The 16021-nt window shown below is 38.6% G+C and overlaps 2 non-coding genes across 2 annotated transcripts; one reads left to right on the plus strand and one right to left on the minus strand.

Moving 5' to 3' along the window:
- Window positions 1-12218: 12218 nt before the first annotated feature.
- Window positions 12219-12325, plus strand: LOC128280065 (small nucleolar RNA R71). Its single transcript, XR_008270246.1, has one exon. It is a non-coding gene; the product is annotated as a small nucleolar RNA R71 (small nucleolar RNA).
- Window positions 12326-15648: 3323 nt separating this feature from the next.
- On the minus strand, window positions 15649-15754 carry LOC128280182 (small nucleolar RNA R71). The gene has a single exon (XR_008270362.1). It is a non-coding gene; the product is annotated as a small nucleolar RNA R71 (small nucleolar RNA).
- Between the last annotated feature and the right edge of the window lie 267 nt (window positions 15755-16021).

The raw sequence follows: 16021 nt of genomic DNA on the forward strand, positions 1-16021 counted from the left end.
CGTCCAAGCTATTATGTGCAAACGCTCGAGGATGGGCTGAATGATGATATAAGGATGTTTGTTGGCATTCTCGAGATACGAGAGTTCGTAGTACTTGTTGAGCGAGCTTGTAAAGTCAAGAGCTTAGAAAGGAGAAACAAAAAGCTGATGTGGGGATTGGAGAATTCGAAGAGGTCCTCGGAAAGTCTCTTCAACAAGCATCAAGAGATTTCGAGATGATGCGAGCCGGTCTAGAGGCGTTTGGGCTTTTCTAGACGAGGACGCGATCGACCCCTGTGACCACACGAGTCACCTCGATCGCGGTGGCGGAAATGATCGCCGAGAGAGGCGAGTGTCCACATTGTGGCAAATGGCATTCGGGAGCTGTTGGTTTCGTGATCGCTCCTCGCTATAAGTGTGGATCGGCCGACCACTTTATGAAGGATTGCCCGAGGATGCATGAACAGAATGCAAGTCGAGTGCAAACCCGGTGCTACCATCGCCGAGGTAGACCGCATAGAAATATGGGCAATGTCGGTGGCGGTCGAGAGGATCTAGAGATGCTACCATCGATCCGAGGCTCGTGCTCTCGCTAGGACTTATGCCATACGCGCACGCCGAGGATGCTTGCCTCTCCGGATGTTATTACGGTACTTTCACTCTTTTCAATACAAATGTAATTGCTTTGATTGACCCCGGTTCTACTCATTCATATATATGTGAAACCTTAGCATCCAAAGAAGACTTTGCCCATTGAGTCTCATCGAGTTTGTAATTCGGTGTCAAACCCTTGGGTCATTGCGTGCTTGTTAACAAAGTGTGCAAGAAAAGTCCCCTAGTGTTCCGAGGTTCTTGTTTTCCGCGGACTTGATGCTTTTGCCGCTCGATGAGTTCGATGTTATTCTTGGTTTGGATTGGTTGACCATGCATGATGCGGTTGTAAATTGCAAGAGCAAGACTATCGATTTGAGGTGCGCGAATAATGAAATAATTCGGGTTGAGTCTACGGACTTAAAAGGGTTGCCAGCTGTAATATCAGCGATGTTGGCCCAGAAATATGTAAGAAAAGGGTGCGAGGCGTACCTTGCGTATGTGCTCGATGACAAGGAGTCGAAAAAGAAACCCGAATCTGTGCGCTGGTTTGTGAATACCGGATGTTTTCCAAGAATTGCGGGTTTACCACTGTTCGGAAATAGAATTTGGCATCGAATTGGTGCCCGGTACCACTCCAATTTCGATAGCTCCGTATCGTATGGCACCAACGGAATTAAAGGAGTTGAAAGCTCGGTTGCAAGAATTGGTGGATAGAGGTTTTGCTCGCCCGAAGTTTTTCGCCTTGGGTGTGCCTTGTTGTTCGTGAAGAAGAAGGATGGAACCATGCGATTGTAGATCGACTATCGTCGACTTAACAAAGCGACGATAAAGAACAAATATCCGTTGCCACGTATTGATGACTTGTTCGATCAATCAAGGGAGCCTCGGTGTTCTCGAAAATAGATTTGAGATCGGGCTACTATCAATTGCGAATCCGAGATTCGGGACGTGCCCAAGACCGCCTTGAAGCGAGATATGGTCACTATGAGTTCTGGTGATGCCGTTTGGGCTCACTAATGCCCTCGCGGTATTTATGGATTTAATGAATCGAATCTTTAGACCATATTTGGATCGATTCGTAGTCGTGTTCATTGATGACATCTTGGTCTATTCAAGAAATGAGACCGAACATCTTTGAACACCTGCGGTTAGTCTTTGCAAATTTTACGGACAAGCAATTATATGCTAAGTTCAAGAAGTGTGAGTTCGTTAAGAGAGGTTAGCTTCTTGGGTCATGTGGTATCTCAGATCGGTATTCGAGTCGATTCAATAAAATTTCAGCCATACTAAATTGGAAGCCTCCAGAAATATTATCGAGGTTCAAGCTTTTTGGGGCTTCTTAGGTTATTACCGACGTTTTGTAAAGGGTTCTCAACGATAGCCACGCCGATGACGGCTTACTCCAAAAGGATGTTAAGTTCGAATGGACGAGAAATGCCAAAAAGCTTCGATCAATCGAAAACTTATTTGATGAAGCCCCAATTCTAGTGCAACCCGAGTCAAGCAAGGAGTTTGTTATCTATAGCGACGCCTCTCTACTTGGGTTAGGTTGCGTATTAATGCAAGAAGGTCGAGTTGTGGCCTGCGCGCCGAGGCAATTAAAGCCACATGAGAAAATTATCCGACTCATGATCTCGAGTTGGCCGCCATCGTATTCGCCTTTAAAGATTTGGCGACATTACTTATTTGGTGAAAGGTGCCATGTATACTCGGATCACAAAAGTCTCAAATATTTGATGACCCAAAGAGACTTAAATCTGCGACAAAGACGTTGGCTCGAAATGTTAAAGGATTATGAGTGATCATTGACTATCACCCGGGAAGGCGAATGTGGTTGCGGATGCCTTGAGTCGTAAATCGTTATTCACTTTACGACGATGAATGTGCACTTGTCTCGTCCGATCCGACAAAGGTGTTAGTGGCTGAATTGAAAGCCAAACCACTATTGACACACCAAATTCGAGAAGCTCGGAAAGTCGACAACGAGTTGGTTGCAAAACGGCTGCGTGTGTTCGAACAAGGACTCGGAGTTTCAAATCGACGATGACGATTGTTTGAGGTTCAAAAGTCGTCTGTGTGTCCCAAGGAATTGAACTCATTTCGATAATTCGAATGAAGCCCATTGTAGCCAAATGGCAATCCACCCGGGAGTAACGAAGATGTACAATGATTTGAAACGTCGATTTTGGTGGCATGGTATGAAGCGAGACATCTCCGACTTTGTTTCAAGATGTTTAATATGTCAACAAGTGAAAGCGGAACATCGGTACCTTCAGATTACTTCACCAATCACGATACCCGAGTGGAAATGGGATCGAGTCACAATGGACTTTGTATCCGGACCGCCATTGTCGCAAGTAAGAAGGATGCGGTTTGGGTCGTGGTAGATCGATTGACTAAGTCGGCCCACTTTGTCCCGTGACGCACGGATTTTTCAATGGACAAATTAGCGGAATTGTACGTTTTCGATTGTGAAATTACACGGGTGCCTATTTCTATCGTGTCGGATAGAGATCCGAGATTTACCTCGCGGTTTTGGAAAAAGTTGCAAGAAGCTTTGGGTACCAAGTTGCATTTCAAGACCGCCTTTCACCCCAAACCGATGGTCAATCCGAGCGGGTAATTCAGATACTTGAGGATATGTTAAGATGTTGCGTCCTCGAGTTTAGTGGTTCATGGGAACGGTATTTGCCGTTGATTGAATTCGCCATACAACAACAAACTTTCAATCGAGCATTAAGATGGCACCTTACGAGGCTTTGTACGGGCGTAAATGCCGTACACCATTGTTTTGGACCGAGCTTGGTGAAAGCAAGATTTTCGGTGGATTTGATTAGGGATGCTGAATGAAAGTGAAAGTAATCCGTGAAAGTTTGAAGATAGCCTTCGATCGTCGTAAGTAAATGCAGCGGATATGAAGCGTAAGGATATCGAGTATCGTGGGTGATAAAGTGTTCCTCAAAGTATCGCCTTGGAAAAGATACTCGTGTTCTACCGTAAGGGCAAGTTGAGCCCGAGGTTCATTGGGCCATATGAGATATCGAGCGAGTCGGTCCAGTGGCATATCGTTTGATTTTGCCCCCGAACTCAAAAGGTTCACGATGTCTTCCACGTTTCGATGCTTGACGGTATAGATCCGATCCATCGCACGTGATTAGTCCATCGAAATTGAAATTCAAGCTAATATGAGTTATGAGGAAGAACCGGTTCAGATCCTATCACGAGAAGTGAAAGAGTTGCGAAACAAGCGGGTTCCGCTAGTGAAAGTGTTATGGCTCAAGCACGGGATAGAAGAAGCTACTTGGGAGACCGAGAACTCTATGAGAGAGCGATATCCGAACCTATTTACGGTAAGCTTTTCGGGACGAAAATCTCTTGAGTGGGGAGAGTTGTGACACCGAATGTGACCCTAGTCGGAGAGTGGTTTGGGACCACGAAACCGAGTCACAAGAATAATTAAATGTTATATTCCGTACTTATTGTATGTGGAATTGGTATGCGTAAATATTTCGTGTCTCGATTTTTATTAATTAGGTGCTAATTTATAAGAAAGGACTTAGTAGTGAACTTTGAAAGTACGATAGGAAATATGTGATGACTAATTAAAGCATGCATGCAAAATAATGGACTTGCATGTCAAATTCCCCTTTTACAAGTAATGGCCGCCATGACAAAGAATATGGGTTAAACATGTCATGAAACATGTTTTGTTGGGCATTAGGGAGAAATAGTAAACAAATAAGCATGGGTAAGAAAAGAATGAAAAAAAAATGTGTGTGAGAGAGTGGCATACCCCATTGCCGTGCAACCAAGAAGAGAAAAACAAAAAATTTGTTCATGCTTGCTCTCTCCTTTTGGCCGAAAATACTAAGAGGAAGAAGGATTTTGCTTCATTTCCTTTGTTTTGAAGAGATCTAGAAGGTGATTTGGCTAAATTTGCATCAAGATTAAGGTATGTATGAGGTTGTGTTGGGAGTTTCATGCATGTTTTGGTTGCTAACTTGATGTGCATGTTAGCCATGGCTCAAATCTTTGGTATGCCATGGAAATGGTATTTGGCCAAAGTTGTTATAGTGATAAAGCCATTGCATGCTAAGTGTGAAGCTTGATGATGATGCATGCAATGATGGATTTTCTACTCATGAGTAAGATTTTGAGTTTTCTTTGTTTTATCATGATTAAAGTTGAAAAGGAGCATGATTGTCATACTTGGCCATGATGCATTCTTGAGCATGATTCATGCTTCTTGCATGTTAGTTAAAAGTTTGTGTTTTGGATGGCTATGGACACCTTGAAAATTCGGCCATGCTCATATATGCATATATATGATTGCACATTATGTTTGGTTATGAACTAAGTGATGAATATATTGATTTAAAGGAGAAATGTGGAAGAATGCTTGTGAAATTGCAAGCACAATTCGCCTAGCACACATATAAGTGCTTGATGCTATATTATAAGTTTTAAATACAATGTGCAAAGCATCAATTAGTAGATTGCATGCTGTTTTGTGAGGTATTAAGTGCAAAATTGACCTCAACATGTACATGAATATTCGCCTTGGGTAGCCTATTGAAGGCCTTAGCATTTCCTTGATGCTCAAATAAATTGTATTGAATTGCTTGATGTAGTATAAAATGTGCATGACCATTGTGTATTCAAGCTAAAGAGTGGCCATATGACCATTTAAAATCCTTGTCATATTCGCCATAAGCAAGCACAATGAGGTTTTAATAAATTGAATTTGTTTGAATTAGCTCAAGAGCTAAGAGGGCCACAATTGGACAAGGGGAAGGAAAAGGTGATCGAATAGCCGAAAAGCCGTTCGACAACATCCGAGGTAAGTCCTCAAGAAGTGACCTTACTTGAATTGTGTGAGATGAAATATGGATGTGCATGATTATTGATTATGTGTGTATGAGTATTTGAATTCTACCCGGGCTAAGTCCCGAAGGCAAATATGCTAATGATTATATTTGTGTTTGAGCCTTAGTAACGAAAATGAAATATGTATGTCCAATGATTATTGATGTATGTGTGCATGAGAAATTGAATGATGTCGGGCTAAGCCCAAGACAACTATGCTGGAAATTATATCCGGTTAAGACCCAAGGCAATTGTGCTAGTGGCTATATCCGGCTAAGGCCAAGGCATTCGTGCAAGTTAATCTATCCGGCTAAGACCAAGGCATTTGTGCACGTGATTAAATCCGGTTATATTCAAGAATCTTGGGCTGGAGGTGAGTGTTGGTTGCTGAAATGAATTTAATTAGTACACTCGGAAAGCCCAAAGGATAAGGTACGTTTATGTGCATTGAAAGTCGACGTGTGTGAGCAACATTCGCTCAATCGACTATTGAATTTCAGTTATTGAATTGATTGATGCTTTGCGAACTTATATAATGATGAAGTATGATGTAAGAATGTGTATTAATGAAATGATGCATTTGGCTATGTGAATGTATTGCTGTAAATTATAGTTCATTATTTTCCTTGAGACTTACTAAGCATAAAAATGCTTACCCGTTGCTTTGGCTCTTAGTTTTCTAGATTTCGCCGAGGCAATCGGATTTGGGATCGTTGAAGTCGAAGTCATCCACACTATCAAGCCTCCATTTTGGTATAAATTTTGGGTTGAACTTGAGATGGCATGTATAGGACTACCCTTGTTTGTTAAATATGTTGTAATGTAAGTATGTACGGCCGATGTAAAATGGCTCGAAAAGGGAAGTATGAACTTAGACTAATTGTGGGTTGTATGTATATATTTTGTGTCATGATGTGGCTATGGCTTGAAATGAGAATGTTGGTCATATGATCAGCCATTGGCATGGTTAAAATGATCATATATGAACCTATGTATGGTAAGGCTAGTTGAATCATGGAGACCACCAAATAGGTGAGTCCTATCTTAAAACAGATGCTGCCAGCTGCAGTGGCATGAATGTGAAAAATCACCAAAATTCATAGGAATGGAATTAGATAGTGAATAAGCTATGTAAATGAACCTTGATGAGTCTATTTTCATATGGAAGAAACGAAACGGTCATAGGAGTTACAGGTTAAGAGATATTAAAGCTATTGTGAGACAGGACCAGAATGGTTTCTGGGTTCCCTGTCGCAACTTTAAAAATTCACTATAAATTATCCAAAAAGAATTAGGAGATATACCTTATATGTACAGATTCCATTTTGAGTCTAGTTTCATTAGAAACAAACGACACCAGCATTAAAGCTCTGTACAGAGAAATATTCAAGTTATACCGCGCGAAGGTCAGAGCAGTCGATCCCTGTAACAGGGTAACTTTAACTAATAAACTGTACCAATTGGCCTGACCAAAATCTTAGAAAAAATCCATGGATGGATATATGAGTCTAAATTCAGGGAAAATTTACGAAACCAGTTTCCGAGTTTTGAAACTCGAGATATGATTTTTAAGGCGACAGTGACGCAGTTTTCCAGCCTGACTGGAAATGTCAAATTGGTGGGCAAAAAAAAAAAAAAAAAAACATGTGAACTTGGTTTGTTAACCCTCGGGTCCGACACCGGCGATGGTCTCGGGTTTGGGGTGTTACACTATCTCTAGGTGCGCAATCAACTCCGCTTAATTATGACAAATGTACTCTTAGACAGGCTCTATTCCTCCTCTGAATAAGAGCTTAACTTGAATCAATATCCTGGAATATTAAAACAAGAATTAAGAACACATAATTAAGAACAAGTCAAATATTTGTCATACAATTCTGATAATAATAACAAGATCTATCTGAAGTTTTATTTCCCTTAGGTATTTAGGGGTTTTAGTTCATAACTAAGGTAAACATCTCAGAAGAATAATGAATACAAAACATAAAGAAAAACCCAAAACTCCTGAAGGGAAATTGAGGGGAGATCTTCGGTCTTGATGATGAATCCGACTTCTAAGATGGATCAATCGACTTTTCTTGAGCAGTTCCCTGCTTCATCCTCTGTGCATCTTTTCCTCCTCCTCTAGGGTGTATTTATAGGCTTGGAATGCCTAAGTACCCTCAAAATTGGCCTTTTCTAAATTGGACTAAACTTGGGCTTGGCAGAGACATGCCCGTGTGACACGCCCGTGTGCAATTGCTGAAGACTGTGGTCAAGGCTGTTAAATGGGCACGGGCTTATGGTCCACCCGTGAGAGTCATGCTTTGATTCTGCCAAATTGACACGGCCGTGTGGTCTGCCCGTGTGAGGAGGTCCAGGCCATGTTGATTTCATACGTTGGCCCATTTTCTCCATTTTTTGGCCCACTTCTCGTTCCTTTCACTCTCCTATGCTCACCTAAGTATAAAACATGAAATTAAGGCATTAGAAGCATCGAATTCACCAATTTTAAGAAAAAATCATCCATAAAATGTGTTAAGCATGGGAAAAAAATATGTATGAATTACGGTTTATCAAATACCTCCACACTTAAGCATTTGCTTGTCCTCAAGCAAAATCCTCAACTCATAATCAAAATAAATTCTTTTCAACTTATAATTTCTATCGATAATATCTCAAAATTATCCAAAGGTAATTATACATTGAAAATTCAACTGAAAGAACATCAAAGTTTCAAACATTCCATGTTGAGCATTTTATCATGAAAACATAGTTGTCTCCTCTCATCTAAGTAATTACATTTGATTCAAAATATCATAGAGTTTCACATCCTCACTAAACATTCACTTAAATCACTTGAGGTGTTTAAGGACAATAAATGAAGTACTCAATAGTTAATAATGAAGAGTCATTACCATAGGCTTGCATGAAAATCAGATCTTCACCACTATAAATTGAGATGAAACATCAATCAAAAGGTCTTTAGAGGGTTGTAACGTGGCTTTGGTTAAAGGCTGTGGTCACAAGCTGAAAGAAAGGGTTAGAATCGAGATTGAATTGAAAAATTGCCTAACTAGAAAAATGACTAGTCATCAATTGTGTACAATAGAACTTTTTCTCAGAATATGGAATTTAACTTATTTAGCTCAAAAGATCACCACTACTAATACGTATACATGTATTTTTTTTATGAACAAGTCAAATTACAAAAAATAATACAACATAGCTAAGCAATTATTTCAACTCAAATCTCGAAAAAAATATGGATCAAATTAATTTAGGGGATTTCAACAATAATGACTTATGGGTTAATATCGAGGGTAAATCAATGAATGGGTTGTTACGCTCAAGGGGGTTCACTAAGGGTTAATTGTGAAGGTAGGCGTTTATGGAGTGAGTGGGTTAAACCTAAGTGCCTTTATCATTTTGACATATCAAATCAAATGGTGTGGTCTTGACATGCATAATCAAGCAAGTTTTAGAATAACAATTCAATACTGACGCACTCATAATGAAAGTGAGCATGAAAGAAATAATAGATGCTCTAAAGGCTCAAGATCTTACAAAAATTATGGCTTTTTGATGTTTAAAATTGTGAATTCCAACTCAAGATAATACCTAAATTTGGGGAAACAACCTAAAAGTTTTTTAATTCTTCAAAAATCAACTTATCATGCTTGATTCCCTAATGTCTTAAAGTTGAAACCCTTAATGCATAAATGTCTATGTTTTAATTCAAGATATATCAATAAAAGTCATAAATCAATCAAAATTTATCCTAAACATGATATGAGAGCTTTTTAAGAGAACAAGGCAATCATTCAGGGATTTTTCTGATAGTGAAATTAATACCCCCCCACACTTAAGATGTACATTGTCCTCAATGTACAAAGATAGATATATAGAAAATAATATAAAAATAAGAAAGGGAGAGAAGTGAAACTTGCTGAGAGATGAATGAATTTCCTTGAACTAGAGTTTTGGAGAATAATCAGCGTGAGGATAGAGGAGGATACTTCGGCGGTGGTAGAGGTTCATTTGTCCATAAGTCCTGCGCCAAAAGAATATTATATTTGGTGGTAGCTATGGTCGTGGTTGAGTAGGACATGGCAGTCGTGGAGAACCTTTCTCGGTGGAGTTTTTAGTTCCTATGTGAGGATGAACTTTGGGGCTTTTTCTGACTGTGAACAAATCAGGAATTCTTTAAGAGGTATACTGAAGCATAATTACTCGTAATGAAATAGCCGAAGAATAGAAATTGTAAAAACTCAGGATGAAATAGTATTAAAAATAATTTCAAAATATAGAGATAAAAATAAAATAAAATAAATAATAGGTGTTTATAGAGAAATTGGGGCACACGGCCGTGAAGCTTAGCCCGTGCGTTTCATATTTTTTGAAATTAAGAGCATTGGTGTACACGGCCATGTTGCACGGCCGTGTCGATCTCCGTTCGCTTTTCCTACGCCCGTGTACGAAGGCGCACGCCCGTGTTAAACTAATAGGTTTACCCACGATTTCAAAAAACGGGCGTGTTGCACGCTCGTGTTAGTTTGGCAGTTTCGCCTACGGCCATGTCGTACAATCGTGGCTACTTATCGCATCCCGTCTTGGGGAAGAAAATTTTTCCCTGTTTTCACACGGTCCTAAGAACGCCCGTGTTCTTGGTCATGTGTGCTTTCAAAAGCTTGCGTTCTATGAGTCGGTTAGTATGTTAGATGTTAAAACTAAAATTTAAAGAAATTAATATTGTTAGTGCTAGGGTTGCCTCCCGAGAAGCGCTTATTTATAGTCTAAGCTCGACTTACCTTTCCATTGAATGGTCATGGTGGTTCGAGGAGTTTATACTCCTCATTCCTGCTATGAATCTCATCAAAATAAGGTTTTAGGCGGGTATTGTTTACATCAAAAGTTCCAAACTTGGGATGATTTACCTCGACTGTACCGAATGGGAAAATGTTAAGTATCGTAAAAGGGATTTCTTCATTTAGTTTGACAGTGATAATGTGAGGATCTGTGACATCTATTAAAATTTTATCTCCAACCTTAAGTTGATTTGGAAAGGTATTGAGCTTGTTCTGGCGTAGTTTTGGTTTATCGTGTGTTCTCGGTTTATGTGTCTGCCATTCATCTAGCTCCTAGATTGGTAGCCTTTGTTTTTCATGAATAGATCTTCTACTATTGCTTGAAAATGGCTCATGTACTTCATTCAAACTCATTTCCTGCAAAATAGGTTGCACTATATTGTCAGTTGTAGTAGAATGGTTTAGACAATCACCTTCAATTTTCGAAGCGTTGCCGAAATTGCGAGCTTAAAGGGTGATTGTTTTGTTTCCCACACGAAGTGTGAGCTCACCTGTGCCATATTAATAATCATTCCACCAGTTGCTAAAAAGGGTCTTCTTAAAATCAAAGGGGTGTTGTTATCCTCCTCTATGTCTAGAATAACGAAGTCAACGGGAAATATAAATTTATCGATTTTAACTAGCACATCTTCAATAATTCCCCTAGGAAATCTTATAGTTTTATCTGCTAATTGAATGCTCATCCTAGTCTGTTTGGGTTTCCCAAGACCTAGTTGTTTAAACATTCTGTACAGCATGACATTTATACTAGCCCCTAAATCAGCTAATGCATTATTAACATCTAAACTACTAATTAAGCAAGGAATTGTAAAACTCCCTAGATCTTTCAATTTGTTGGGTAGTTTATTCTATAAAATAGCTGCAAACTGCGTTTAGCTTCACATGTGAAGCCTCGTCCAACTTCCGCTTTTTTGCTAAAAGCTCCTTTAAAAATTTCATTACGTTTGGCATCTGCGATAGAGCTTTAATAAACGATATGTTAATATGTAAATTTTTAAGAGTTTAAGGTATTTACCGAATTGTTCATCTGAACGGTCTTTCCTTGTCGCATTAGGGTTTGGCACATGAGGTTTGCATTCTGTACTTACCGGTTTCTGCTCATTGTGGTCTACTTCACCTTTACCTTTGCTTACCTTAGTTTCTTGCCTTGGTTCTGGTTCAGGTGTGACTAACCATTCCTCATCTTGACTAGTAATCGTGTTGAGTTGCTCCCTTGGGTTAGATTCTGTATTGCTTGGCAAGCTACCTTGTGGTCATTCAGAAATCAACTTGGCAAGCTGTCCAATCTGAGTTTCGAGCCCTTGGATCGATGCTTGTTGATTCTTAAGTGCTGTCTCGGTATTTTGAAAATGAGTTTCTGACACTGATATAAACTTTGAGAGCATTTCTTCAAGGTTTGGCTTCTTTTCCTGTTGGTAGGGTGGTTGTTGAAAACCTGGAGGATATTTTGGCCTTTGATTTCCTTGACCGCTCCACAAGAAATTGGAATGTTTTCTCCAACTTGCATTATAAGTGTTACTATATGGGTTATTTTGGGATCTAGAGTTATTGTTACTTATATATTGAACTTGTTCCTCCTTGATGCTAGGGTTGAAGGGTTGATATTCTATGCACGCTCCTCCTCCATTTGAATCGCACCTCATCACTGGATTTACCTAAGTATAACTACACAAACCGTCAATCTTTTTATATAAGAGTTCTACTTGGATAGGTAGTATAGTAACCGCGTCGAGGTTGAAAACAAAAGTTGCTTTCGTCGGCTTTATTCTCATAACTTTCCACTGATAATTATTCAGTGACATCTCCTCAATAAATTTGTAAGCTGCCTCAGGTGTCTTATTATTGATAGTTCCTCTAGCAGTTGCATCAATCATCTGCCGAGTCGAAGGATGCAGGCCATTATGGAATGTTTGAACCTGTAGCCAAAGCGGTAACCCATGGTGAGGGCATTTTCTTAAAAGGTCCTTGTATCTCTCCCATGCATCGTAGAGTGTTTCTAAATCCATCTATACAAAAGAAGAGATATCATTACGTAATTTGGCTGTTTTAGCCGACGAAAAATATTTTAATAAAATTTTTTCGGTCATTTGTTCCCAAGTAGTGATTGACCCTCGTGGTAACGAGTTCAACCACTGTTTAGCCTTATCCCTTAATGAAAAGGGAAACAACTGAAGCCGGATGGCGTCATAAAAAACACCATTAATTTTAAAGGTATCGCAAAATTCTAGGAAATTTTCCAAGTGAGCGTTGGGATCCTCATCCTGCAAACCATCAAACTGAACAAACTATTGTATCATTTGAATTGTGTTAGGTTTCAGTTCAAAATTGTTTGTAGCAATAGCAGGTCTAACTATACTTGACACATTTCCTGTTAAATTAGGTTTAGCATAATCATACATAGTGCTCGGAGTAGGATTTTGATTAACAACAATTGCAGGAGGTAGCGGATTTTCTTGGTTTTTAGCCATCTCCTCGGTTGGGGTTTGAATATCGTCCTCTTGCTCGTTCTTTATGTATCTTAAGCTTCGCCTTATTTCTCTTTGGTTTCTGTGAACTGTGCGATCGATCTCACTGTCAAAAAGTAATGGTCCTGACAGGTTTCTTTTAGTGATAAACTATAAAAAAAACTGCCAGAAGAAAATAAATGAAAAATTAGAAAAGAAAATAAGAATTTAAATTGCACTAAAAGTAAAATGGCTAAAGTCATAAAAATCGAGTGTTCCTAATATCTTAGTTCCCCGGAAATGGTGCCAAAAAATTGATACGTGATATTCGTGACAGGTTTTAAATATTTATAATGAATCGTTCTTGAAACTAATTATTATCACGATGAAGGCAAGTGTACCTATCGAAAAGTAGTATAGCTTTAGCAAGACCGAATTGTCGAACCCAAAGGAACTAAAAGTACTAGTAATGACTGTCTTTTTATTTTCTAGCCTAAGAATAATGGGGTTTGTTTTAAATAACTAATTAACTAAACTAAGAATTCACAGAAAATAGAATTAGGGAATTACTTTTGGAAAAACGATTGAATTAATACAATACCAAAGGAAAAATCCACCTAGACTTCACTTGTTATTTGACTCTGAATCGGACGATTTATTCATTTGACTTGATCCGTAGAAATCCCTAAGTTATATTATTATCCCTCTCGAGACTAACAACGTCTAACCCTAGGTTGAATAATTGAAATCTCTTTCTAATTAACTTCCTAGGGTTGCATTAACTCGATCTATGGATCCCCTTATTAGGTTTCACCCTAATCCGGCAAGATCTTATCACCCTATCTCTAGGCGCGCAATCAACTCCGCTTAATTATGATAAATGTATTCTTAGACATGGTCTATTCCTCCTCTGAATAAGAGCTTAACTTGAATCAATATCCTGGAATATTAAAACAAGAATTAAGAACATATAATTAAGGACAAGTCAAATATTTATCATACAATTCAGATAATAATAACAAGATTTATCTTAGGTTTCATCCCATTAGGTATTTAGGGGTTTTAGTTCATAGCTAAAAAGGTAAACATCTTAGAAGAATAGTGAATACAAAACATAAAGAAAAACCCAAAACTCCTGAAGGGAATTGAGGGGAGATCTTTGGTCTTGATGATGAATCCGGCTTCTAAGATGGATCAATCAACTTTTCTTAAGCAGTTCCCTGCTTCCTCCTCTGTACATCTTTTCCTCCTCTTTTAGGGTGTATTTATAGGCTTTGGAATGCCTAAGAACCCTCAAAATTGGCCTTTTTTGAATTAGACTAAACTTGGGCTCGGCAGGGACACACCCGTGTAAAACGCCCGTGTGCGATTGCTTAAGGCCGTGGTCAAGGCTGTTAAATGGGCACGGGTGTGTGGTCCACCCGTGTGAGTCGTGCTTTGATTCTGCCAAATTGACACGGCCGTGTGGTCTGCCCGTGTTGATTTCGTACGTTGGCCCATTTTCTCCATTTTTTGGCTCGTTTCTCGTTCGTTTCACTCTCCTATGCTCACCTAAGTATAAAACATGAAATTAAGGCATTAGAAGCATCGAATTAACCAATTTTAAGGAAAAAATCATCCATAAAATGTGCTAAGCATGGGATAAAAATATGTATGAATTACAGTTTATCACCAAGCTAGTCTAAATTGTAAGGTCGAGATATAAGTAGTTCTTGCTAACTCATTATGTTAGTGGATAATCAGAAGATCTTGCTAGGGTAGCGACTAGTTGATTGACGAGGGACCCAAATCAACAGTTGATAGGGATTATCGAAGCGAGCTAATCACCCATAATCAAGATTTGATTTAATCTACTCTTCTAAAGATTTGATTTAATCTACTCTTCTATCTCTTGAGTTTTATTTATTTTATATTATTTTAGTATTATTATTATAAAATCCATAACAACCGTCATTTTTCTCTCGTACTATAATTGATTTAAAAGTATTAATTAGATCTTTTAGCGTTTAGGCTAGAATAGATCTAGCATTTGCCTTTCTTGGGTATGATCCTTAGAGTATTTACCTACTTTGTTGTAACACTAAATTATAACTCAACCAGTATACTTTCAGATACGGTCTTGTCATTCTATATTTTATTACTGTATTTACACTCTGAACGTTAGTACGTTCAGAAGTGGCCGAGTTTTTGGCATTGTCGCTATGGAGGCAACGTCATTAGGTTAATTTTAAATTTTGCACATAAATGTATAATGAAGAAATTTGTAAGTTATGAATACAATTTTATTTTATTTATTGTTACTAATATCCTCTTTCTGGGTATTGTGTATGACTCGCAGTAAGGAGACACCTATTGTAGTAGCCATTGATCTAGAAAGAAAAATACGAAGAAATCACCGTCAACAATAGCAATAGTAGCAGATGTAAGATCCACCACTTGCTGCAGGTAGCGTACCACGTGAACATTCACTATTTGACGATGCTGATGATAATGCCCTCGAAAACCCACCAGCACCCTAGTTTTCCGTAAACAGACAGATGGCTCGAAATAAGAGAACTTTAAGGGATTATGCCTTACCAATTCTGGATATTGTTCAAGAAAGTATAGCAAGACTGACAATTACAACTAATAATTTCGAGATCAAATCGACTATGATTCAAATGATTCATAATAATCTATAGTTTATGAGCACTATAACATAAAACCCTAATCAATATTTAAAACCGTTTCTCCAAATTTCTGATACTTTTAATATAACCGTGTCACTGATGACGCTATTTGTCTTCGACTGTTCTCCTTCTCCTTAATCGATAATGCTTTTTCTTGGTTAGACTCGTAGGCACTAGGGTTTATCATGACGTGGGTTGAACTCACTGGCAAGTTTTTATATAAGTTTTTCCCAATCAGCAAATCAGTTCAAATAAAAGGAGAGATCGCTATCTTTAGACAAATGGAGGGAAAAATTTTCTATGAGGCATGGGAACATTTCAAAATGTTGATTCAAAAATGCCTACACCATGAATTTCCTGAGTGGATTCAACTGCAAGTATTTTATAATAGATTGGATGCAAATGCACAATCTCGATTAGATGGAGCAAGAGGAGGAGCCCTAATGAACAAGACATTCAAGGACATGTACAAAATTATTGAAAATATGGCATTAAGGTCCTGTAAGTGGCTGATTGAATGCCTCATATATGGCTATAAACCTGCTGTAGTCAAAGTTGTCCAAGAGGATGATAAGTATCAATAAATAGTGGATAGACTTAACCATATTGAGTCCACTTCTAC

The sequence above is a fragment of the Gossypium arboreum genome, chromosome 8, assembly GCF_025698485.1.
Source record: "Gossypium arboreum isolate Shixiya-1 chromosome 8, ASM2569848v2, whole genome shotgun sequence".
NCBI classification, from domain to species: Eukaryota; Viridiplantae; Streptophyta; class Magnoliopsida; order Malvales; family Malvaceae; genus Gossypium; species Gossypium arboreum.